Below are 26,853 nucleotides of genomic sequence, written 5' to 3'. Positions count from 1 at the left end.
TTGCACTGTGCACCTAGAAAAGCCACAAGACACTCAATGTCAGCCTGTGAAAGCAGCTGAGAGGGGGGCTGTACCCTGTAAAGCTGCAGAGGCAGAGTTGCCCAAGGCTGTGGGAGCCCACCTCTTGCATCAGCATAACCTGGATGTGAGACATGAAGTCAAAGGAGACCATTTTGGAACTTTAAGGTTTAATGACTGCCATGTTGGATTTTGGACTTCCATGGGGCCTGTGGCCCTTTTGTTTTGAACAATTTCTCCCATTTGTAATGGGAGTATCACCAATGCCTGTACCCCCATTGTATCTAGGAAGTAACTGACTTGCTTTTGATTTTACTGGCTCATAGGCGGAATGGACTTGCCTTGTCTCAGATGAGACTTTGGACTGTGGACTTTTGAGTTAATGCTGAAATGAGTTAAGACTTTAGGGTACTGTTGAGAAGGCATGATTGATTTTGAAATCTAATTTCAAATGAAATATGATTTGAAATGAGATTTGGGAGGGGCCAGGGGCAGAATGATATGATTTCACTGTGTTCCCACCCAAATCTCATCTTTCATCTTAAATTGTATCTCCCATAATTCCCACATGTTGTGGAGGGATGTGGTGGGAGAGAACTGAACCATGGGGGTGATTTCCCTCATACTGTTCCCATGGTAGTGAATAAGTCTCACAAGACCTGATGTTTTAATACGGGGTTTTCCTTTTTGCTTGGCTCTCTAGCCTGCCGCCACATAAGATGTTCTTTTCACCTTCTGCCATAATTGTGAGGCCTCCCCAGCCACATAGAAATAGGAGTTAATTAAACCTATTTTTCTTTATAAATTACCCAGTTTTGGGTATGTCTTTATCAGCAGCATGAAAACAGACTAATACAATTCCCGAATCATCTTTTTCCTTAAAAAACTAAAGTCAAGGGAGAGGGAAGAAGGTGATCAGAGGTACTGAGGGGGAGACCAGATTCAGGCCAGGAAGCAAGGCACAGTGGTTGCTCATGGCTCAACCCAAAGAGCTGCCATGTGTTTGTCCTCCCAAGGTCTAATTTGAGTTTTGAGGATTTCTTGACCCTTCCTCCTTCTGCTTGGGAGAGAGGGGCAACAACTACAGCATCATTCAGTTTTTGTTTTTTTAAAATTTTTAATCCAACTCTTATTGCTCAAATTTTAACCATTTATCAACAATAGGGCAGCAGGGGATCCTTACTCCTTCAACCCCTTGGCTCACTTTTGGACAAGAGCATTTGCTTCTAGAGTCCACGGAGTCGTCTCTTATCGCCCAACCTTACCTACAAGGCACTTTTCCCTTTCCCAAAGGTTATGCATTTGTCACATCCTGTCCTTGTTGCCAGAAACATTCACATACTCTAAAGGGTCTGAAATGTCGTCATTTTAAACAATTTAGTCTAGTATAGTTTTACCAATATTGGCAGGAGACATGAGACTCCTAGGTCAGAGAAAAGAACTTTATTACTCATAGCACAGCAGGTAGCATGAACTTCATGTTCACATTGGTGCCTTATGGCCCTCGTGTCCCAGGGGAGTGACACAGAGGGGACCAGGTGATTGCTGTGCACCCAGTGGGTTTGCGTCACAGCTGAGGGACCCAGGACTTAGGAAACTCCAATCTCTTATAAGGAGGTGCAAGCGAAACTGTGCGATCACTGCTCAAGAAACAGACATTATCTTTATTATGTTGGAGTGCAAACTTACCCACTGTTGCAAAGCGAAACACAACCTCTGTCTTCCAAGGTTGTTGATTATACAAACGGCTTTGTTAAAATAGATCATTATAAAAGCACTATCAGTTACTAATATTGTTTGGCTCTGTGTCCCACCCAAATCTCTTCTTGTAACTCCCATAGTTCCCATGTGTTATGGGAGATGATTGAATCATGGGGGCAAGTCTTTCCTGTGCTGTTCTTGAGATCGTTAATGAGTCTCATGAGATCTGATAGTTTCTAAAAATGGGAGTTTCCATGCACAAACTCTCTCTTTACCTGCCACCATCCACCTAAGATGTGACTTGCTCCTCCTTTCCTTCCGTCTTGATTGTGAGGCTTCCCCAGCCACATGAAACTGGGAGCTCTTCATCAAACGTCTTTCCTTTGTAAATTGCCCAGTCTCAGGTATGCATTTATCAGTGGCATGAAAATGGAGGGGTACAGTTACTCTGCCCTCAAGATGTGCAGATATGTAAGTGACCCATGGAGAATTGTCTCCCTTATATCTAATTCATGGTGCTGTTGGGATGATTAAATGAGATAAGATGATTATGAAACATTTAATTAGTTAATATTAGTTATTCTTATTGATATTATTTTTATAGAGGAAGATTTATTTTAAAAAATGGAGTTGATTTAATTTGAAGATATATTAATTTACTGTTCCATAGTCTTTTGTAAAAGAAATATGACTATGCACACATGCAATGTTTTGAAAGCCAAAAGAACGATATATGCCTAAAAATACAAAAATAAGATTCAAGTCCTAGTACATAGAAAATTCTAAACATGGTATAAATAAATAAAAAACAGTTCCTGAAATCTTATACTAAATGGGTTTATACATTTTAATATGGTTAAGTTTTGCCACAGTCATAACAGTTCTAATCGAGTGCTTTAAGTTAATAAATAGATAATTAATAAAATAATTAACAAATGTTTTGCTTAAGAGAGCAGATAAATATGCTTTTTGTTTCCAGAGACTAAGTGGTGTTTTTTATGGCCTTGTATGTATTAGTCTTTTGTATATGTTATAAATATGTGGTTTTTCCAAGTTTGGCAATTATTTGTCTAGACCATCTGCTTCCCTCATTTCTAACCCACTTCCATATCTTAGCCATGGGGACTTAATGTTTTTTAAATTTTTGGTGGGGAAAATAGTACTTGTTTTTGCAGGACCACTTTGTAAGTGAACCTTAGTATTCAGTTTTAAAAATCGTTTTCATTATGTAAAAATTTAAACATACACACAAGTAGAGCAAATAGTATGATGAAGTTGGTTTTCTCATCACTCAACTTCAATAATGATCAATTCATGGCTCACCTGTTTCATCTCTGTTCGTGCAAACATCCTGCTGCCTCCCTGATTATTTTGAAGCCACGCACAGACAGAATATTATTTTATCTGTATTTATTTCAGTAAATTCTCCTGAAACTTAAGGATCAATGTTTAAATTCATAGCCACAATATCTTAATCACACTTACAATTTCTTAATATCATCAAATATTGAGTCTAGTTCACATTTCCCTGATTGCCTTATTATTAATTTACTTTAATTTTTATTTTCATTTAGTTTCATTCAACCACTTAATTAATTAACAGACACATGTCGGTTGAGATCCAAGTAAGGTCTCTGTGTGGACATAGGAACCTATGTCTTTCAAGCCTCTTTTGGATACATTTGGCCCTAATTGCAACCTTTTTGGTTGAAAACTTAGATCATTTGTCCTATGGAGTTTTGCATAGCCCAGATTTTCCTCATTTTATCCCTATGGTGTAATCTGTCATATTCCTCGGTCTCTTGCATCTCTTGTATCTAAAGACCTGGGAAGATTCACGTTCAAGTTTGCGTTTTATTGGTTGGTTTGTTTTGACCAGATGACCCTCAAAGATGCTTTCACTTAGAGTGGCATTAGGAGGTAATAAATCAACAACTCCAGATCTGTGCCGGACTTCCTGTTTCATAAGGGCAACACATTTTAAATTCATTATTTCTATAACAAGAACTTCCTCTCTTCAACTCTTTGGTTTCCCTGGAGTACTGATTACATAGAAAAGGTGAGAAAATTGTTTTCATCTTTCTTTTTACTTACTAGTTAGTTCTCATAAAGATGAAATGGTTTCTTAGCATCCTCCAAAGGTGATCAATTGGTTTTTTTAAGTATCATTATAAATGCACAAATGTAAGCATATTTGATTCTTATGCCAAGGTAGGTTTTGGCTTTGCTGATGGTGAAATTTATTCCATCTTTGGCTTGAGAGAGTTTACCCAGTTTGGCTGCTAAATCTTTTGATGAAGAAACTTCTCTTTTTGTGTGACAAGATATTCATATTCATTTTGTATGTTTCCTGCCCCAGACCTGGAGTCAACCATTTTTCAAAGAAGTCATATCTTTTTTATGGGAAGTAGTATTAATAGGCCACAATCATAACATTTTTAAGGAGAGAAACAAAGCACTCTAGATTGGGCAATCCAGGAAGCCAAATGGATTATGTTTGATATTAGACAAGGAAAAACAAAAGGAAAAAAGATCCTGGAAGAATTTCTGCTTTTTCTCTGTATCCAAGTCATAATATTAACCCTCTCCAAAAGACAAAAGAAAGATTTAAGTCAAATTACATCCATTGTTTCAGATAGGAGAGCCTAGCAGCTCCTGCTTGATTAAGCACATGTTTTTAACCTGAGGATTTTTATTAAGTGAAAAATTCTTAGTATTGCCATTAAGCACCCCCTTTAAAACTGAATGTGCTGTAAGATGTTTAAGAAATCAGTCATGGCTTTCTATGGATGTGTGACTGGTTTAATAATGTTCCTCTTTAGTTTGTTTATGCAGCCTCGTTCAAAATGCCTGCTCTAGCCTGTTTTAAGCTTGCTACCATAATTTGGTCTATTTCTGTGGATCGGAAACTAAGGAAAGGGCTGGAAGGAGCAGAGGTTGCGTTCCCCACTGTGATCCCCAGTGCTGATGCAGCACTGCGTTTGGTGACCTGAAATCACAGAGCCTGGGGATGGGCAGCTCCTGGCTGGGATGTGCATTTTGATGCAGCTCCTATGGCAAATCTAATGGAAGGCTCTGGCTAGCTGATGCATAGCTGGCCCCCTGCCCTCCTTTAACACACAACGCATTCCTCATTCCACATACCACAGTCTATTTATGGATTCTGCTGGGACTAAGTCAGAAAATAAAATATGTTTTTGGCTAGTTTCATAAAACTGGACACATAGGAAATGGAGGGAAAAAATTGTTCAAACTCTCAGTCACATTTTAACATAGATGGTAACTATAGGAGGTGTTAGTTGCAAAAAAAAAAAAAAAAAAGATGAGTTGATCAGGAAGATTTGCTTGAGTGAATTTTGATTTTGTTTTCAGTAGACCTCTTCACATGGCATTGTTTATGCAAATAGGCCCTCTTTTCACAAACCGTCTGGCTTCAGAAAACCCATCAGTAGAGCATAAAAGCTAAGTTGTACGGCAGCAGTTAGCAGACCTGAACGCCAGCTGAATGGAGCACAGGATGAATCTGCAGGCAGGCAGGAAAACAGAGGAGCTATTCTTCTCCGGGTACCCATGGTGTGGAGGGAAGTCAGCAGACCCTGGAGGAAGACAGAAAAGGCCTGGAGAAAAGGGGCAGTCACCCTCCGCTAGAGAGAAAGAAAAACCTCCAGTTACAGAAGCCCAGGATTTTACAAGTGTGCTGAAAAGATAAAAACAGATTTTACCCTTGCTCCTGTATTTCCACTGGTTCTGATATATGAAAATATATTTGTCTCTCTTTGTCTTTCACTCCTGTTAGATGAGATTTATGGAAAGGAAGTAATAGTGTTATTTACTCACAAAAAATAAAATGAGCTTTTGCCTCCATGTTCCTCTTCATTTGTATCCTGACTAGCATTTCTTATAGGAACAGATATTGATGGCAGAGGTACAATGGGAAGTGTGAAGATTTTTTTTTTTTTTTTTAATTTGGTAACCTGTATTTTCCTGCATAGGGTGCTGGGCATGAAAAGCTAGACATCTCCATTTTATTACAGTTTGCTTGTAATTATATGTATTTAGATAGAGGAGTGTGTGTACCATCCCCCGCCACACACACAGAGTATATAAATCATTCAGGGGGTGTTCTAAAAATATAAATATTGCATTTGGTATAATGATTTCATAAATCAACTAGCAAGGAACAAAGAATCAAATAAATTCTGAGTATATTTTGTTTACCTTAAATTATTTTTTTCTGTTTTACATTTTGTGAGAAGCCTAGATTTTTTTTCATAGAATTTTCTATGGAAAAGGTAAGAGGCATAAAATCAGAGCTATTGAAAGCACTTCTTGTCAATAGATTGAATAACAGTTGAGTCCATTTTTTCCCTTGCACCATTTATTACAACTTGGTTTAGAAACTGCTCAGATTCTCTTTTTATCTGTATGAATGACTATTCTTTATTAACTGAACACATCAAAAAATGTAATGATACAGGTTGCATAATGTAATACAATTGTTTAAAAATACAGAAAACATCAAGATTCCAGTAATGGATATATGCTTTTTACTTCAACATAGGCGAGTGTTTATTGCATTTATTCTGGCCATGGCTTTCAGAGTATTATTTGTGTTTTTAACTAGCATAGAAAAACCATTCATTCTGATCAGGGATAAGATTTTTTTAAAAACCACCCTAGGCTGATGCTACATAAGGGAAATGAATAATGTATTTTTAATTTGAATAGATCTACTTCTTTTGCTTTTGCTACCTTTTAAAGCGAGGAACGAGGCCTGGAAGTCTTTTTTAAGAGCACTGTGTAACGACCAGGACCTTCTTTGTCTTTGTGGAGTTTGGAAACTGCTGGCCATTTTGACCACATTAGAAACACATCTTTTTGAACTACAGAAACTGAAAAAAAAAAAAAAAAAAGGAAGAAGAAGAAAAAAAAAGTAAAGAAAGAAGAGAAGGGCATGCTCTGCATTTCATGGGCCTGGCCTTCTTCAGAAAGGTTATTGCCGCGGCTCTCCTTTATCACCCACAAGAATAATAATAACATTTTAGGTGGAAAGTTGGGGGCTCTCCACAAAGGGTTATTTTCCGTCTGCCATCAGTTTGGGTTTTGCATATCACTAAAAAATTAATAAATTAATTTCAGGCATATATGACACAGTTAATGTGGAAGGCCTATTGTTCAGAGAGAAATAGTATATTCTTATCAGTGGATTTAAACAGCTATTCATCATTTCTAAAGGGCAATTATTTGGAATCCATTAAACTGGAATTCATAATACCCCTGCATACTGAATTTTAAATAGAAATCTGTATTTAGATGAAGGAATACATTAGGATAAGTCATTAGAGCACTGAAAATCCATGACTTGTTCATTTTTCACTTTTTTTTTTTTAACAGATAATGCGAAGCACCAGGGATGTTGGTCCTTTAATAAAACCAAACAAAAAGAAAACCATGCACTCCTTTTTCAGTAGTATTGCTATGGATAATTATGTTTTATTTTTTATCTTCATGTTCCAGTTTTTCTAATTATTACTCAGAAAATGAATCATCTCATGGAAAAGTTCCCAGTTTGCAACAGAAAACTCCTGACTTAAAAATGGCGGCACTTCTCTGCAGGTGTTGCCTTTCCTGGCTACCTGGGCATCGACATTCTCAAAGTTATTGCTTCCAAGAGCACATGAAAGCTAAAGAGAGATGTGTGTGGAAAATTGCACAACTACAAATGCGGTAGAGAGAACCCAGTCTTGATTAATGAAAATTTAAATTATTATAGAATATTATTTTTAAATAAATTTGGTCCCCATAATTTTAAATAATATGAGAATAATGGTTATTAGGCCTATTTTAATACATGATCCAGAAACATTAGTAGTTATTATGTTGATGCATGCAAAAGTGCTGCTTTTATTGCTACAAAGGCATAGAAGAAAACATGGTTGCCAGACATCTAACCGAGTCAATACCTTTGACACTAGCAATTTGCTTAACATCCCTTTTCCTCACATAAGCTATGCTGAATAAATTATAATCCAACTTATGTTAGAACCAATAACAACTCTGAATTAGTGTGGACTAATAGAGATTTTTCTGTGTATTGTATCTACCATATTCTCCCAGTTTGAACTTCTGTTAACATTTATGTGTTAGTTATTTATACGGACTTCTGTAGTAGATATGTCTGGCAGAGGGAAAACTATAAGCCCACAACTATGAAAGATAAAGATAAAGAGAACCTCACCAATCTGGACTATTCTAAACAAGCCTTTACTGAGCTTTCCCACCAGCCCTCCCACACACACACCTTTCTCCATTACAGGCACATCTTAATGAGACAACCTAATGGAAAGGCAGTTAAAATAATAGGCACATGATCCACAGGTGTTGATGTGGGCTGGCAAAAAATCAGATATCTTAAAAACACAGCATATGGCCCTATGACTTGCAGCCTCATTTGCAAAGGTGTGAACACAGTATGTTCCAGCATCCACACTGTTAACATTTTTCTTGACAAGAAACTAAGTATTAAACATGTGAATAAGCATGCGCATCTACTTGTGGCATGCACATGCAAAGAAGCACATGCTGTATTCACATCCCCTATATTAGACTAAGTTGTATGCCAGTAAACATATAAACTGGGTAACAGTGATTTATAGACAACAATTACCAAACTCAAAGGACCATAAATCATAGAATTGCTATTTGAATCCTTTGATAATATACAATCATAAGAAAAATGAGTAACAGTGTACGTGAAGGCAGCAGGAAATCTAGCTAAGGACTGGAGTTTGTGTGTGTGACTGCTTTGCACTTTTCCAAGATGCAATTTTATGAATTCTTATTTGATTTTGATTTTTTTCCTAATATGAACAGATAAATTTAACCTCACCTTCTTAATTGACAAAATAAAATTAAGCATCTTTTGCTAAGTAAACTTTAAGGTATATGAAACTATACTTCTTCTTGTATATTAGATATCAAAGTATATGCCATATATAATATTATATCATGTACTATACCTACGTATGTGTGTGTCTATAGTGGTGAGGAGATGACCATAAAAGCTGCACTTAATATGGGGCCCCTATTAGTTTTCCAGGGCTGCTATAACAAAATATCACAGACTGAGTAGCTTCAACAACAGACATCTGTTGTCTCACAGTTTTGGAAGCTGTTAATAGAAGTCTGATTATTAATGTGTTAGCCAACTTGGTTCCTTCTTTATGAGGAAGACTCTGTTTCAGGCCTCTCCCCTAGCTTCTGGTGACTGAGATTTTTTGAGATTCCTTGGCTTGCAGACACATCAGCTTGGTTTCTGCCTTGGCGTTCAGGTGGTATTCTCCCTGTGTAAATGTCTGTGTCTGAATTTCTCTTTTTATAAGGACAACAGTCATATTGGATTAGGGGCTCATTCTATTCCAGCATGACATCATCCTAATTTAACACATTCATCTGCAATGAACCTATGTCCAAATGAGGCCACACTCTGAAATACTGGAGGTTAGAGCCTCCACACATAAGTTTTGTGGGGATGCAAGTAAACCCCTAACAGGGCCTATAAGATACAGCTTTTGTGAACCACATTTATTTAATGGCTTTTCGAGGGGATGTCTTCACTGAAAGAAGCCTCTCTAGTCCCACTCTCACTCTTAAGACAGAAGTGAATCTGTTCATGTAGACTAGACTGAAGGCTACCTTTACCCAAAGCATGGGTGTGCACCACACTTGAGCAGTAGTTATGCTAAGTATTACCTGAAGCCAAGAAACCATGCAAGTCATAGTCTGGCCACGGTTCAGAAGTAGAATGAAACTAGGCTCAGTGATATAAGTTCTGGTGTGAGTTTTGGAGCTGGAATGATGGAGACGTGCAGGCTCAGAAGCTACTCTGAAGACCTGATGAAGACTTCTCAAATTCCAGTAAATCAGGAAGACCCAGGCTGTCAGAGCTGTGTCTTTCTATGGCTTAATGCCATTTGTAACTATCCAGACTATAATTTTTTCCAAATGAGAACTATGTTACTATTATATGGTAATTTGTTTTGAAAATTTATATTAATACTGCTCCCAGAGTTGAAAGTGTATCAACCAATAACATCTTGCTACAAAATAATTAGAATAGAATGCCTACCTCAACACTGGTTCAGTTCAGTATGGAGGGAATAGAATTTGATGAATTCTAATTCATCAAACTCAGGACTCACAAGACTATATATCTTGCAAGTTTTAAATCCAATCCATCCTATTTTAGTAGAAATATAATGCTTTAATGTCAGGTTTCTAATGTTGAAAATACAGAATGCAAAACAGGGTTGCACGTGATCTTTACATAATAAGTGAGTATGGAATGAATTTTTGAAACTTTGTCCTATGTGTATTAGAAAACAGAAAATGATGGATGGCCCTTTGGGAGAGGTGAACTTAAAAAATACATTGTTATTTGGTAAGAGGTGGACGGCAGTTTGGGTGAAGCTACATGAAAGAAAACCAAGATAAAAATTAGACAAAAAATTGAAACATTATTGAAGTGACTAAAACAGATTTAGTCTGAGATGACCTTTTGCTCACTGTTTATAATAAAGAATATCCTCTTTACCTGAAAGGTGAGAAGATTGTACCGATCTACACAACTAGTGAAATATGAAAAACAGAGAATAAGTCCTGAATAAAGTCCAAAATGACAGGATTTGAAGAAGCATTTTAAATATTGTAAGAAATAAAATAAGTATTTTCATTAAATTATATTATATATGGTGCCCTTTTTCTTAGTGTTGGAATTTTACTCTTTGCATCTGTCAGTGTTAGAGTTATTTTATTGAAGATTTATAGAAACAGTTTTACTTTTCTTTTCTTTTCTTTTTTTTTTTTTTTTTTGAGACAGAGTGTTGCTCTGTCACCCAGGCTGGAGTACAATGGCGCAATCTCGGCTCACTACAACCTCCACCTCCTGGGTTAAAGCACTTCTCCTGCCTCAGCCTCCCAAGTAGGTGGGACAATAGGCGCTTGCCACCATGCCTGGCTAAATTTTGTAATTTTAGTAGAGACAGTGTTTCTCTGTGTTGGCCAGGCTGGTCTCGAACTCCTGACCTCAGGCAATCCACCTGCCTCGGCCTCCCAAAGTTCTGGGATTACAGGCATGAGCCACCATGCCTGACCCATAGTTTTACTTTTAATAATTAGGTTATAATCTCAATCCTATTTAGGAATACCCCAGCTGTTAGATGAAGGACCTGAGTTTGTTAGATCACAAAACACATGAAAACAAAACCATGGACACCACCTCAGGATCATAGACCAGCTGCTGGCTGAGTTTCATACAGCCTCACTAGGAATGGTAACACAATTCCTCAGCATCTATAAACAGAATTAAGCGGCCATTACTTATTTAAAAACGAGTTGTTTTATGGATTGAATTATGTCCTCCCAAAGATATACTGAAATCTTCACCCCCGGTACCTGTGAATTTGAAGTCATTTGGAAATAACGTCTTTGCTGATGTAATTGAGTTAAGGCAAGGTAATTAGTCTAGTCTAATATGACTTATGTCCTTACAAAAGGAGGAAAATGTCATGTGACAAAAAAGACACACAGGGAGAGGCTGAGGGATAAGATGTGATAGGAGAGACAGGGACTGGAGTGAGACAACTGCAAGTCAAGGAACCCTGAGGGTAGATGGCGGCCATCAGAAGCTCGGAAGGGGCAGGAAAGTTTCTACCCAGACTGTCAGATGGACATGGCCCTGCTGATGCCCTGATTTTGGACATCTAGCCTCCAGAACAGTGGAAAAATAAATTTTCTTTGTTAGAAGCCACCATTCTTTGTTACAGCAGCCATAAGAAACTAATACATTGAGTTCTGATATTTAGCATTTTGCATTATTCGACAACACTTGTTATTACAGAAACCTATGGCCTGCACCAGGCAAACTGCAAACTCCTTGATAGGCAAAAGTGCTTTCTTTGTCTTTGGCCTTCCCACTTTAAAAGTACATGTTTACTCACATACATATATGTTGATTCTTTGTGTAAATAGGTCATTTCTTTAGTGGTTAAGGATATACCATGTGTAAGAATAGTGCCTTCTTATGCAGGATAACAAGTCAATAAATAGATTAGGCTCATATAGTCCAAGTCACAGTGTGTTCAGGAGTATTTTTTTCTGTGTATTTTTAAAGTAGTTGGACACCTAAGCCAACTAGCTAGATAAGCCTCTCTCTCTCTCTCTCTCTCTGTCTCTCTCTCTCTTTCTTTCTTTGACAGATTCTCACACTGTTGCCTGGGCTGGAGTGCAGTGGCACGATCTCAGCTCACTGCAACCCCTATCTCCCCAGTTCAAGTGATTCTCCTGCCTCAGCTGCCCAAGTAGCTGGGACTACAGGTGACTGCCACCACACCTGGCTAATTTTTTGTATTTTTAGCAGAGACGGGGTTTCACTGAGTTAGCCAGGATGGTCTCGATCTCCTGACCTCATGATCCACCCGCCTCAGCCTCCCAAAGTGCTGGGATTACAGGCACTGAGCCTGGTCTAAGCCACACATTTCTACACTTCAGCTTCTCTTTCTGGACTCTTTCTCTAAATTATTACCATCTCTTCTTCCAAATGCACACATCCACCACCCTCATGCTGTTTTTTGGATGTACAAAGCTTCTCATGGTGCCTACCCAAGCCTGGACTCACATGAAATGCCCGTTTCCACCTTCCCATTAAAGGCATAAGCTTCTGAATGGAAATGCCAATTTCTTCAACAAGGTTATATTAGCTGGGTGGAAGCAATTTGATTAAATCAATTCACTTTAATGAATTAATGGCAACTTATTTAATTTTCCCAAAGATATTTGCATTTTGAAAGAGGAAAATTATTAACATAAATTAGTCTCTTATTAATAGAAATGTAGACAGCACATGAAACCAAAATTACATGGTGTAGAGATTTTGAAGGAGATGATCTTTCACATTATTCACTATACCTTACCATTAGAAAATAGCCCACACGGCCAGATGCAGTGGCTCACGCCCATAATCCTAGCACTTTGGAAGGCTGAGGCAGGTGAATCACTTGAGGCCAGGAGTTCAAGACCAGCCTGGCCAATATGGTGAAACCCCATCTCTGGGAGGCTGGGTGGAAATTATCCGGGCATGGTGATGTAAGCCTATAGTCCCAGCTACTTGGAAAGCTGAGGCAGAGAAGTGCTTGAATCTGGGAGGCAGAGTTTGCAGTGAGCTGAAATCAGACTACTGCCCTCCAGCCTGGGCAACAGAGTAAGACTCTGTCTCTGTGAAAGAAAGAAAGAAAGAAAGAAAGAAAGAAAGAAAGAAAGAAAGAAAGAAAGAAAGAAAGAAAGAAAGAAAGAAAGAAAGAAAGAAAGAAAGAAAGAAAGAAAGAAAGAAAGAAAGAAAGAAAGAAAGAAAGAGAGAAAGAGAGAAAGAGAGAAAGAGAGAAAGAGAGAAAGAGAGAAAGAGAGAAAGGAAAGAAAAGAAAGAAAAGAAAGAAAGAAAGAAAAGAAAGAAAGAAAGAAAGAAGGAAGGAAGGAAGGAAGGAAGGAAGGAAGGAAGGAAGGAAGGAAGGAAGGAAAGAAAGAAAGAAAGAAAGAAAGAGAGAGAAAGAGAGAGAGAGAAAGAGAGAGAGAAAGAAAGAGAAAAAGAAAGAAAGAGAAAGAGAGAAAGACAAAGAAAGAAAGAGAAAGAGAGAAAGAGAAAGAGAGAAAGAGAGAAAGAAAGAAAAAGAAAGAAAGAAAGAAAAAGAAAGAAAGGAAGGAAAGAAAAGAAAGAAAGAAAAAGAGAAAAGGGGAGAGAGAGACAGAAAGAAAAGAAAGAAAGAAAGAGAAAGAAAGAAAAGGAAGGAAAGAAAGAAAGGGAAGGAAAGAAAGCCCACTCTAACATCTTCATGAAAGCAATTGTGTTTCCCCATTCTGATCACTTGTGAGCACATAAAGAGAGACAATATTATGAAGATGCTGGGCAATTTTTTTTTTTTTTTTTGGAGTGGAGGATCAGTGTGTATATGTGCAGGTTTGTTAATGGGCATGTTACCTGATGCTCAGGTTTAGAGTATAGGTGGTCCTATTACCCAGGTATTGAGCATAGGGTAGTTTTTCAATGGGTAGTTTTTCAGCCCACGCCCCCTTCTCTCCCTCTCTGTTCTAGTAGTCCCCAGTGTCAATTGTTGCCATCTTTGTATCCATGTGTATTAAATGTTTAGCATTCTTTTATATGTGACAATATGGAGTATTTGGTTTTTTGTTTCTGTGTTAATTTGTGTAGGATAATGGCGTCCAACTGCATCCATGTTGCTGCAAAGGACATGAATTATTTATTTTTTATGGCTGCCTAGTATTCCATCATGTATATGTACCACTTTTTTTTTTTTTTTAACCAATTTACCACTGATGGGCACTTACGTTGATTCCATATTTTTGTTATTGTGAATAGTGCTGTGATGATCATACTAGTTCATGTGTCTTTGGTAAAATTGTTTATTTTCCTTTGGTTTAATACTCAGTAATAGAATTGCTGAGTCAAATGATGGTTCTATTTGAAGTTCTTTGAGAAATCTTCAAACTGCTTTCCACAGTGGCTAAACTAATTTGCATCCCCACCAAGTGTGTATGCATTCCGTTTTCCCGGGAGCTTCACCAGCATGTGTTATTTTTTGACTTCTTAATAATTGCCATTCCGATCGGTGTGAGATGGTTCCTTTTGTGGTTTTGATTTGCATTTCTCTAGCGATTAGTGATGTTGAGCATTTTTTTTTCATGTGTTTGTTGGCTGCTTGTACATCTTCTGAGAAGTGTCTGTTCATATCTTTCGCCTAGTGTTTAATTGGATTATTTGTGTTTTTGCTTGTTGATTTATTTAAGTTCCTTTTAGACTGTGGGTATAAAGTCTTTGTTAAGATACATAGCTTATGAATATCTTTTCCCATTCTGTAGGCTATTTACTCTGTTGATAATTTCTTTTGCTCTACAGAAGCTTGTTAGTTTGGTTAAGTCCCAATTGTCAATTTTTCTTTCTGTTATAATTGCTTTTGGGGACTTATCCATAAATTCTTGGCCAAATCTGATGCTGAGAAAGGTATTTCCTAGCTTTTCTTCTAGAATTTTTATAGTTTGATGTCTTACATTTAAGTCTTTTAATCCATCTTGAGTTAACATTTGTATACAGTGAAATGTAGGGGTCCAGTTTCATTCTTCTGCATATGGCTAATTTAAAAAATAGAGAGTTCCAGCACCGCTTAATAAATAGAGAGTTCTTTCCCATTGCTTCTTTTTGTTAACTTTGTCAAAAACCAGATGGTTGGACTGGGTGCGGCGGCTCACACCTTTAATTCCACTACTTTGGGAGGCCGTGGTGGGTGGATCACTTGAGGTCAGGAGTTCCAGATAAGCCTGGGAAGCATGGTGAAACCTCATCTCTGCAAACAAACAAACAAACAAACAAAAAATAGCAACAACAAAAAAATAGCCATAATGGCATACAGCTGTATTCCCAGCTGCTTGTGGGGATTGAGGCGGGAAGCAGGAGGATCACTTCAACCTGGGAGGTCAAGGCTGCAGTGGTGCCGAGTTTGCACCACTGCACTCCAGCCTGGGAGACAGTAAGGCCCTGTCTCAAAAAAAAAAAAAAAAAAAAAAAAAAAAAATCAAATGGTTTTAGCTTTGTGCGGCTTTATTTCTGGGTTCTCTATTCTGTTCCATTGATTTTTGCATCTGGTTTTGTCCAGTACCATGCTGTTTTGGTTAGTGTAGCTTTAGTATAGTTTAAAGCAGAGTAATGTAATTCCTCTAGCTTTATTCTTTTTGCTTAGGATTGCTTTGGCTATTTTGGCTCCTTTTTGGTTCCATATGAATTTTGGAATAGATTTTTTTCTACCTATTTAAAATGACATTGATATTTTGATAAGGATAGCACTGAATCTGTAAATTGCTTTTGGCAGTAGGACCATTTTAACAATATGTATTCTTCCAATTCAAGAGTATGGAATGTTTTTTTCATTTTTTGTGTGTCGTGTGTGATTTCTTTCAGTAGTGTTTTGTAGTTTTCCTTATAGAAATCTTTCACCTTCTTGGTTAGATGCACTTCTAGATATTTTATTTATTTTGCAGCAATTATAAATGGGATTATGTTCTTGATTCAGCTCTCACTTAGAGTGTTATTGGTGTATAGAAATGCTACTGATTTTTGTACCTTGATTTCATAGCCTGAAAACTTACTGAAGTAGTTTATCAGTTCCAGGAGCCTTTTGGCAATGTCTTTAGAGTTTTCTAGTTGTAGGATCCTGTCATCCATGATGAGAGATAGTTTGACTTCTTTTCCTATTTGGATGCCTTTTCTTTCTTTCTCTTGTTAGATGGCTCTGGCTAGCAATTTCAGTACTGTGTTGAAGAGGAGTGGCGAGAGTGGGCATCTTTGTCATGTTCCAGTTCTCAAAGGGAATTGTTTTAGCTTTTGCCCATTAAGTGTGATGTTGGCATGGGTTTGTCACAGATGGCTGTTTTTATTTTGAGTCTGTTCCTTTGATGCCTAGTCTGTTGAGAGTTTCTTTTTTTTTCTTTTCATGAAGGAATCTTGGATTTTGTCAACGGCTTTTTCTGTCTCTATTGAGATCATCATATGATTTTTGTCTTTTATTCTGTTTTTATTCTGCTTGTGATAAAATGTGGTGAATCACATGTATTTATTTATTTAGGTTTAACCAACCTTGCATCCCAGGAATAAAGTCTATTTGATCATGATGAATTAACTTTTCGATGTGCTATTGGATTCAGTTTGTTAGTATCTTGTGGAGGACTTTTGTGTCGATGTTCATCAGGGATATTGGCCTAAAGTTGTGTTGTGTGTGTGTGTGTGTGCCAGATTTTGGTATCAAGATGATGCTGGCTTTGTAGGAGGACCTCTTCCTTGATTTTTTTTTTTTTTGAATAGTTTCAGTAGAATTGGTGTCAGTTCTTTGTACGTCTCGTAGAATTTGGCTATGAATCCATCTGATTTTTGTACATTGATTTCATAGCCTGAAACCTTACTGAAGTAGCTTATCAGTTCCAGAAGCCTTTTGGAAAAGTCTTTAGGATTTTGTAGTTGTAGGATCCTATCATCCATGATGAGAGATAATTTGACTTCTTTTCCTATTTGGATGTCTTTTCTTTCTTTTCTCTTGCTTGATCACTCTGGCTAGCAATTTCAGTACTGTGTTGAAGATGAGTGGTGAGAGTGGACATCCTTGTCTTGTTCCTGTTCTCAGGGGGAATTGTTTCAACTTTTGCCCATTAAGTGTGATGTTGGCCATGGGTTTGTCATATGACATTGACACATAATATGTCAATGTATATTACATTATGTTAAATTACTGAATTAGGTTTTATATATGTTATATATACTATATATATATTATAATGACTTACTGATTCAATTTCAGAGCTTATTATGGGTCTGTTCAGGTTTTCACTTTCTTCCTGGTTCAATCGTGGGAAGTTTGTGCAGTTCCAATATTTTTTTATTTCCTCTATATTTTCTAGTTTGTGCGTATAAAGGTGTTCATAATAGTCTCTGAGGATGTTTCGTATTTTTGTGAGATCAGTTGTAAGGTCATCTTTGTCATTTCTGATTGCCCTTCTTTGGAATTTCTCTTTATTTGTTTTTCTTTGTAAATCTAGCTAGCAGTCTATCAATTTTGTTTATTTTTTCAAAGAACCAATTCTTAGTTTCTCTGCTCTTTTATATGGACTTTTTAGTCTCAATTTTGTAGAGTTTTACTTTCAACTTTTAGTTATTTTTTTTCTTCTGCTGGCTTTGGGTTGATTTGTTCTTCTTTATCTAGTTTCTCTAGGTGCAATGTTAGATAATTAATTTGAAACCTTTCTAACTTCTTGATGAAAGTGTTTAGCACAATCAACTTTCTTAACACTGCTTTAGTTGTATCCCAAAGATTTTGGTAAGTTGTATCTCTATTTTCATTACTTTCAAATAAATTTTTGATTCTTGCCTTAATTTCATTGTTCAACCAAGAATTATTCAGGAGCAATTCGTTTAATTTCCATTTTTTCCCCATTTTTTGTGTAGTTTTGAGATATCTTGGTACTGATTTCTATTTTTATTGCACTGTGGTCTGAGAGTGTGCTTGGTATGATTTCAATTTTTTCAAGCTTTTTGGGACTTGCTTTATGACCAAACGTCTGGTTAATCTGAGAATATGTTCCCTCTGTGGATAAGAAGAATGTATAGTCTGTGGTTCTTGCGTGGGGTATTCTGTAGATGTCTATTAGGTCCAGTGGGTCAGGGATTGAGTTAAAGTGCAGAATTTCTTTGTTAGTTTTCTTCCTCAATAATCTGTCTAACGCTGTCAGTGGGGTGTTGAAGTCCCCCACAATTATTGTGTGGCTGCCTAAGTCTTTTTGTAGGTCAAGAAGAACTTGTTTTGTTAATTTGGGTGCTTCAATGTCAGGTGCATTTATATTTACAATAGTTAAGTCTTATTACTGAATGAATTCTTCATCATTATATAATGCCCTTATTTGTACTTCCTAACAGTTGTTAGTTTAAAGACTGTTTTATCTGATATGAGAACAGTGACTCCTGCTATTTTTTTTTTGTTTGTTTTGTTTTCTGTTTGCATGGTAGATCTTTGTCCATCCCTTTATTTTGAGCCTGTGGGTGAAATGTTGGACAATTTAAGATGAGTACTTGGATTCATATTTAATGTAAATGGAATTGTTAGGGTAAAAACATTTTTAGGGATTACAAAAAAGTAGACCCAGGTTAAATTGTGGATTTATCCTATAGGGCATTTTTGAGCTAATTACTTAACTTCAGAGCATCCCAGTATACTTCATGTAAAAAGAAAATTAAATGACAAAGTACATATTAATTATCTGTCACAGTGCCTGACTTTTCTTCATTCAAGAATATTTATTAAGTGCCTACTACATCCCTAACACATAGTATATGATTAATAAGAGATGCTTTTTTTCCATTTCCTTATTGGTAAGCACGCACACAAAACATGCAATAGCAGTATGGCACTGTAAAGACTCAGAAATAGGCATGATCAATGATGCCCAGGAAGACAGCACATATTTGCCCGATTAGATTGTTATAATTTCTTCTCTACCATACCACTTTCGGCCTTGTATATAGTTTCCCTTAATTAGACATAGGATTTAATAATGTTAATACAGAAAATTTTCAGTTTAATTTAGTGAAGGAAAAGTATTTTATTACTTTTATTAAAAACATATTCTCTCTGTATGACATATAAACTGAAAAAATCTATTTCTTGAATTTATGAAGAAATAAAATTAATATTTTAAAAACAAAGTTTGATCAACTAACTGAGCTATATAGGCCATTGCTTTTTTTCATTTTATATGAAGACAGCTTAGGAACTAGAATTGTCTTACTTTTCAAATAAGATGTGATATATAAAGATAAAGAATGTTTAAGGTCATGGTTTAGATTTACCCTTAAGCTTATATCAATAATTAAGGTCTGAAGACCTTCCAGGCAACAATTCCTTTTGTTTTCAAAGGTTAATTGCAGGGTTTTCCTACATAGTTCTAGCCTTTGAGTAAATATTCTGTTAGAAAATTAGTTAGCTAGCTCAATGTATCTGATTATTTGTGTCTATTTGCTAGCTGTAAAAAAATGCTTGGAAGTTAATCTGTAATGTCTAGATACTCATAACGTGTCTATACTCTAGTTTTATGGTGGCTTTGAACATGGTTTATACCACACAAAGATTACTTGGCTCAACCAATGAGTTCCATATTGTCTTTGTTTTTTTTAGGCTGACCTACTGCTTTGCCATCTTCTCATTTATATATTAATTTTAAAATAAGATAATCAGTAATGATGATCAGTTGTAGTTATCTCTACAATTTTCTCAACACTTTTAGGACTAGGCTAATATTGGTGTGCTATGATTTGGGTTGGTCTTGGTCCACTCACTTCATCTGGTTAGGCTTTAGATTTCTCATCCGTAAAATAAGAAGTTAAGATGCCAGATCTTTTCCTGATTGAACTTCCAATGGTTCTATTACTGGAATTTCTGTGCTGGACAATGTTGCTGCATTCATAGGTGCACTGTAGAGGTAAGTCTTCCCCCAGGGGATGCTTAGCATTTGGGCCCATTTTCAGGTAGTGATGAAATCAGTTACAGGGACTAGTTTGGGAAACTCATTTGTTTTGACATGAGGGATATCAGAGTAGGTGCAAGTTTGTTCTGAAAGTTTGCCTTTGGCAACCTGGAAAACTGTAGAGTGTTTGGGATTATTTATGACCTACTCATGAGTAAGACTTGAGGAGCCAGGGCAAAGAAACAGAAACTGAACCACAGAGGTCTTTTCTAGGGCCACACTTGCTTTAAACTACATACTTTAGGTTGCCAGTTATATTCAAGCTTAAATTATCTGATTTAATTTTGTCTCCATTTGTCAAATTAGTAAAGGAAATGACTAGATTTTTATTTTGCTGCATTCTATATAGATATGTCTGTTTAACTCAAACTGGTACCTCTGTGTGTGTGGGGGGGGGCGGTCTGTGTGTGTGTCTCTGTATGTGTATTTAGTCAACATATTTTCGATGAGAAAATACTGTGTATCAGAAACTACCTTAGGTTGATCAGGGCAGAGAGACTCATACTATTACCTAAGAAAGAGGTTGGCTCTTTCTTAGAATCTGTATGTCTTATACTATAACAAAGAGAGAGATGCCATTTCTGAAAATGTAGCTTTGAGGCCCCAAATGTATTAAATCTATAGCGTGCTGTCTCTGTGTTTCTATTTCATATTTGTTTTCTTTATGAACAGGGCTGTTTTTAACATTCAATTTGTAATTTCCTAAGCATTAGTACCCTAGTGTTACCATATTATGCAAAAGGTAACCAAATTAGTAGACTGAGCATGTGACAGTGTGTATTGAAAACTCAATCATGCTGTTATTATCTTGTTCCCTTAAAAATGTAATTAGAAGAAATAAAATGATACGGAGAGATAATATTGTACAGTTTTAAAATACACGAATGCTGACTAGCCTCCTTTTCTTTAAAACCAAAAATGCCCACAGAGCCTAAAGCTTCACATGGAATGATCTGAAACAGTGTTTGCTTTAGCAGGTGACAGTTTAATGTATATCATCTAGTAACTCTAGTTTTCTACTTAGAACATACTTGCTTACTTAAATGTTAGCCAGTTGTTTACGTGATAACTACCTCATGGAACAGTCTCTTCTGTGAAGTTTTTCCTGCCACCCACAGGCCATGAAATTGCACCTGTTTCCTGGTCACTGTAAACAATTGCTATCATGTTTATTGCTTTTTACCGGCCTTAAGAATAGTCTCCATTTTACTGAAAACCATTTGGATACATTCATATCTCATGTGTCCAAATCTGGTGTCCTATATCTTAAATATATGCATATTTTAAATATCTATATCTTAAATACATATATGTTGATATTTTATTCATGATATCTATATAATTATTTATATCATGTTTGTACAAATTATGTATGCTATAGCTATATTGCCCATTGCTTATCTTCAATAGGGATTTAATGATCAAAATTGCCAATGCCATTTATCAAGTTAGAAATACAAGCATTTGTAATATGTATCTCTATATACCTACCTATAGGTCTATAGAGCAATATTTGCTAGGAATTGCCAATAGATATCTCTTGAGAAATAGGTACTATAGGAAGTTAATTTGATGTATGCTAAGTAAAAGCAATTTAAAAACAAATTATGGTACTGTTCACAATCTATCATACGTAATATGTGCCATGGATATTTAAGATGATGATACTAATTTTATTTAAAGGGGTAGTCCATCTCCAGTGAATATCTTGATTGAGGGACTGGAATTTGATAGGATACATTTCAGGAAACACCAGATATTCAGAAAATACTAAAGGGGTCAATTTCATAGTTTGCAGCTGAAGATACTGTGATAATATTCCTGTCAATAATGTTCTACCTCCTGGTCTTGAGTAACTGTTTTTACATCTTGATGTAGTCCCAGAAAACATTCAGTGTTAAGCAACTAACTTCTTTAACAATTAATCAAAATAATTGAAGAAGTTGTGCAGTTTATCAAATCAAATATTTATTGACCTCTGAATAAATGTTAGTACAAGGAGAAATATAAATGTAACCAATATACTCATAGCATTGACTCCAGGGAATCTAAGACAAAGAGCATTGTGAGAATATTTCTCCTGTTGTAACCTGAAGAAAGCAAATACATTTGAAACTTTAGCCCCTTTCCAAGTATTACCCACCCACCAACCCCCAAATACACACACAATTTTGAGAGTCCAGAGAATTAGTCCATATGTTTTACCAAATAATCTTTCAAACTACCTTGTATAAAATATCGTTTTCCTCTTTTCTGATTCTGTTCAAATATTTCTGCTTCTCAGACCTCTTAATGTTTTGCAGGCTCTATGAATGTGATTTTCCATGGGTTCTGGTAATGAATAGTATTCAATGAGGATGAATGTGGGCTCATTATTACTCAAGTTACCATAGTTACCTGTCTGTCATTGGCACATACTCCCATTGCAACAGAGCTCTGGGAGGTTACCCAACACCATATGGGTTACCAGGTTCCCACATGTCCACAAGGTCTTGGCTGCAGGAGATGTTACCATGGTGTGCTTAGTGAAGATGCTCCCATGTCAAAGGCATGTTTTCATACCATTGTGCCAACATCTCAATGGCCTACAGTCATGCTTTGTTATTCAAATCCTTCAATATTCTAAACTCATGTTCTCCCTCAACTACACTAAAAGAATCCTAAAGCAGTATTCCCATGTGCTTCCAGTATCTTACAGGTAAAGTAGTCCTCTTTCAGTTTTCGCTCTCAGGCGCTTCTCATTCTAGTTCTCAGATCATGGGCACCAAGTTAGAGGACACATCTTAACAAGTGAGAGTGACAAATACAATGAATGTAACTCACTCCCACTCATCTTCTTTCATATGATTAGAGTCATAGCCCCCACACCCAACTCCTCTTTCAAAATCTTTCTTTTCTTGAAATAATTTATGTTTTAGTAGGTTCCTCAGGCTGTCACACATACTGATCATGAATAGGTATGCTCCACAAGTCTTTAAGAAAAATCCAGACAATCTATATTCTGACATGCTTACACTTGGAAAGAAAAATTTACTTAAACATTAAATTACATGATCTCCCAGGACTTTTTTTTTCCAATTGAGTTAAGTAGTGTGACCTATCTAGGGTAGGAATGTAGGGTAAAAGCAGAAGGTTATTGAAGATAGCTTGTTTTTCTGCCATTTGTGAATCTAAGTCAATGAAGAAATTTTACTGACTATGTAGGGAAGGGAGGGGCAGATGCCTTTGAAGAGAAAAAGGGTGGAAATAGACTGAGAAAGGTTTTTCCTAACTAAAGGAAAAGGCGGTGGTTTCCAAGATCTGTGAGGATTTGGGATTCAAGATCTACTTTCTTACAAAACAAAATGGTGACTGGAATCTGGGAAAGAGCTACATTGAACTCTAGTGACTGGAGCTCCTAGTCATAGAAAAGCCTCCTATCCTACATGACATGGGAACTTGTAGATTTCAAAGCTATGCAGGCATGGATAGTGGTTTTCCGTGTAACTAGGATGGGTCAAGGAATGGAAGACACAAGTATTTGTCGTCCATCTAAAATCTCCATCTAAAATCTCTGAATGATTGAATGAACATGAGAGAGGAAGCCTCAATAATTACCACAGTTGAATTTTCCACTAGTCTGGATGGTGGGAGTTTGGAGTTTAATTTATTTAAAGAAAACAAAGATTCTGAGGTTAAGACTTGAACTTGCAAGAACAACTTAATGAAGTTTAGAATGCAATCCATAAACATTAAGGCACTTAATTAGAAATTTTTGGCCTCATGACACATTTGATGATTTTCAACACTGAGCCTACATCTTTTAACTATGCAAGGTGGTATACCTCAAATGTCAAAATGAGTGCAAACTATAAGCACTTCAAAATTCCAAAGCAGGGCAACATTTGATCATAAATATGAGAGGAGCCCTCAGATGAAATAAATGACCTCTCTTGGGCCATAAACAAGGGACAGGTGTGGATAGCAGAGAAGAAAGGAGACTATCTCCAAGTAGTCAAACAGCATGAGCAAGACTGACGGCAGAAAGAATCATGTTTTCAGGGAGAGTGTGGAGACCTGCCTGACAGAGGAAAAGCAGAGGATGGGGCAGCAGATTCACTAAGGAAGTTGTTAGGACACAACTCTGAACCTTGGAATCTCAAGTTCACCATAACTCCCAAAGCTACTTTATAGCAGACACCAATCAGTTCAGCATTTAAGTGAATTAAATGATTGAGCTGCCAATTAAAATTTCCTTTTATATGTTGCTTTATAGAAAAAACTGTAAAAAGTAATAAATATCAATGTATTTACAAAGTAAATACTCTGTGCTAGGCTTTGCACTGATGGTTTACTTAAATATTATGTCCAATCCTTATTATAAACAGGCATAGGAGGTATTAGTGTCTTTATTTTACAGATGAGAAAACATGGACAAAGAAAGATTGAGTGCCTTGTTTAAATCAAATAGATTGAAAGTATTAACGCTATGAGTTATGAATCCCTGGCAGAACAATCTCTGGCTAAAGCCTGGACACTTTACTTTAGCAATACCACATTATCTCCCAGTATTAAAATATTTTCATAACTTACCAACAATACAATAGATGGATTATTGTATTCTGGGAGAATATATAATGAAAATAATTAATTAATTGAATGTAAATAAATAGATGGCTATTTCCTATTTTCTTTCAAATACAATGTGATATTTGAGGAATTTTAATAATAAAATGAAATTAAGCTTTTGGTGGATTTAGAGCAATTCTATTGTCAGGTGGAAGATACACAGAATTTACACAAACTACCAAAGCCAAACAGAGTAAGAGGAGAGTAAAATACAAAATAAGAAGAGCATAAAATTTCACTGTGCTAAGTCACAGATTATTTTCTATTTAAATTAAAATTATTTTAAAAGGGGCAGAATCAGTTATTTCTACAATGTGGATAACAGGAAAAATAATAGAAAATGAATGCAGTGGGTTGACTGATGGTCCCCCAAAGGAGGTGTCCACCCATGAGCTGTGAATGATCCTTATTTGGGCACGTGACCTCATTTAGAATAAAGAGTCTTTGTGGACGTTAAGGATATAGAGATGATTATCCTGGATTAGAGTGAACCCTAAATCCAACAACAAGTGCATGAGAAGAAGAGGGGAGGGACAAGAAGAGGAAGGGAGGGACAAGAAGAAGAGGGGAAGGGGGGGAAGGGAGGGGAAGAGAGGAGAGGAGAGGAAAAAAGAGAAGAGGGAAGGGAAGGGAAGGGGAAGAGAAGGGAGGGGAGGGGAAGGGAGGGGATGGGAGGGGAAGGGAAGGGAAGGGAAGGGGAGAAGATGGGATTCAGAGGAGAAGACCTTGTGATGGGGGCAGAGATTGGAGTGATGTGCCACAAACTAAAGAACTCCTGGAGCCACCAAAAGCTGGAGAAGACAAGGAACAGATCCTTTCTCAGAGCCTCCAAAAGAAACCAATCCTGCTAGCGCTTTGATTTTGGATTTCTGACTCCACAACTGTGCAAGAAAAAATTTCTGTTGTTTCAAGCCACCCAGTTGGTGGTAATTTGTTATGGCAACCTTAACACATTTACAAACAAACAGCCCTAAGGAATAATTTACGACGACAATATGTGGTTTAAACCACAAGTGTATTAGAGTTCAAAAAACAACTCTCTGTTCTGTGTGGAATGACTCCAGTCTTTCACCAAATAGTTTTCCCATGGACAAAAGAGGAAAACCAAAAAACAAGTAAATAAAATATATTCTCTACAAATGTGAGTGGTATACTGGGATTGAGCCTCAGTCTGCTTCTAGAAAGTTTTCTAACTGAATTTTCTGAAAAGCAAGAGTGGACACTATGAGGAAGTACCAGAATTTGCTGGAATTTGCTGTTTTCTGGTCATTAGAGAATTACATCCATTGTATATGCAGCTTAATTTGAAAAACAAGTCATCATATGCTTGAAAGAACAAATGCATGTATTTATCCACCTACAAACTCAGAGTTTAGGCTTCATTGGCTCTTACCTTTTCCTTAACTTCAAACACAAATGCATTTAAGTGAGTAGTGCACTCATGCATATGTGAAATGAAAGGCTGATGATTCAGTTATAACCACACACAAATGCCCCACAAATAAAGCATCTACTATAAATTTAATTAGTTATATGATTTATTTTGTTTTTATATGACCAGTACTTTGTTATTTTTAAATCATAGAAACACTTGATTATGTAACCACCATAAAAAAGAATCAGTATTCTCATAAATAATAGTGCCCACATTTAGAAATAGCGAATTAGCAAATTCTGGAGCTCATCTGTCAGTACTATATTTTCAGACTATATATCATTTTCATGGACACACAAATATTTTAATTATCCTCATCATTTATTGGGAAGGTTTCTCCATTTTGATTTACAACATGACAACACCTCTAGCAGCCTTCTAAAATCCAAACCCAAATAATACAGCATTATATGGTCATGTAAAACAACTTTTACCTTCTCTTCCATCTACTCTTAGGTTTCAGAGATGCTTTCTTGGCCACTGTTTGGATGTTCAGAGCCCATTTCATCTACGAAGCCTTCCGCTATCATCCTGATCAGAAATCAGTGTTCTCTAAATGTATTTTACTGTTACATGACTTTCAAACAACTTATTACATGCTGCTATGGGTTGCAGTGATTTACGGATGTTGTACTGCTCCTCTTTTTAGGTATAAGCTTCTTAAGTAGAGGTGGTACGTCACTTTCACTTGACATGTCACCTCCAATGACTGGCAGTCAATACCTGAGGTACCCTGTTGAGAAGGACCTGAAGGTGCTGTTCTGGCTCAGCAGGGGGAAAAATACCCTGATCCAATAGGCATTTGCAAAATAAGTGAATGGTTTTGCTCTTTCTGTTCTTTAGGGTAGGACCATAGTGTATTTATCTATTTCCAACAGTGCTTAGCACTGGGGTATATGTTTATTTCTTATAGGCCTCTAATTAGCTTCAACATAAAAATCCCAAAGTCCACCAGAACTGTACAC

General features: G+C 36.6%; 2 long non-coding RNA genes across 2 annotated transcripts in view; one reads left to right on the top strand and one right to left on the bottom strand.

Moving 5' to 3' along the window:
• Positions 1 to 26,853, top strand: part of LOC139363495 (uncharacterized) — a 69,032-nt gene that overhangs the window by 20,120 nt on the left and 22,059 nt on the right. The gene's annotated exons all lie outside the window — the stretch shown is intronic.
• Positions 4,428 to 26,853, bottom strand: part of LOC139363494 (uncharacterized) — a 588,541-nt gene continuing 566,115 nt past the window's right edge. Inside the window, exon 5 of the long non-coding RNA XR_011623986.1 lies at positions 4,428 to 5,315. This is a non-coding gene — a long non-coding RNA (uncharacterized lncRNA). The remainder of the gene's footprint in view (positions 5,316 to 26,853) is intronic.

This window comes from Macaca nemestrina, chromosome 5 (genome assembly GCF_043159975.1).
Source record: "Macaca nemestrina isolate mMacNem1 chromosome 5, mMacNem.hap1, whole genome shotgun sequence".
NCBI lineage: Eukaryota > Metazoa > Chordata > Mammalia > Primates > Cercopithecidae > Macaca > Macaca nemestrina.
The sequence above is the reverse complement of the archived record's forward strand: the minus strand, read 5'-3'. Positions and strand labels throughout refer to the sequence as shown.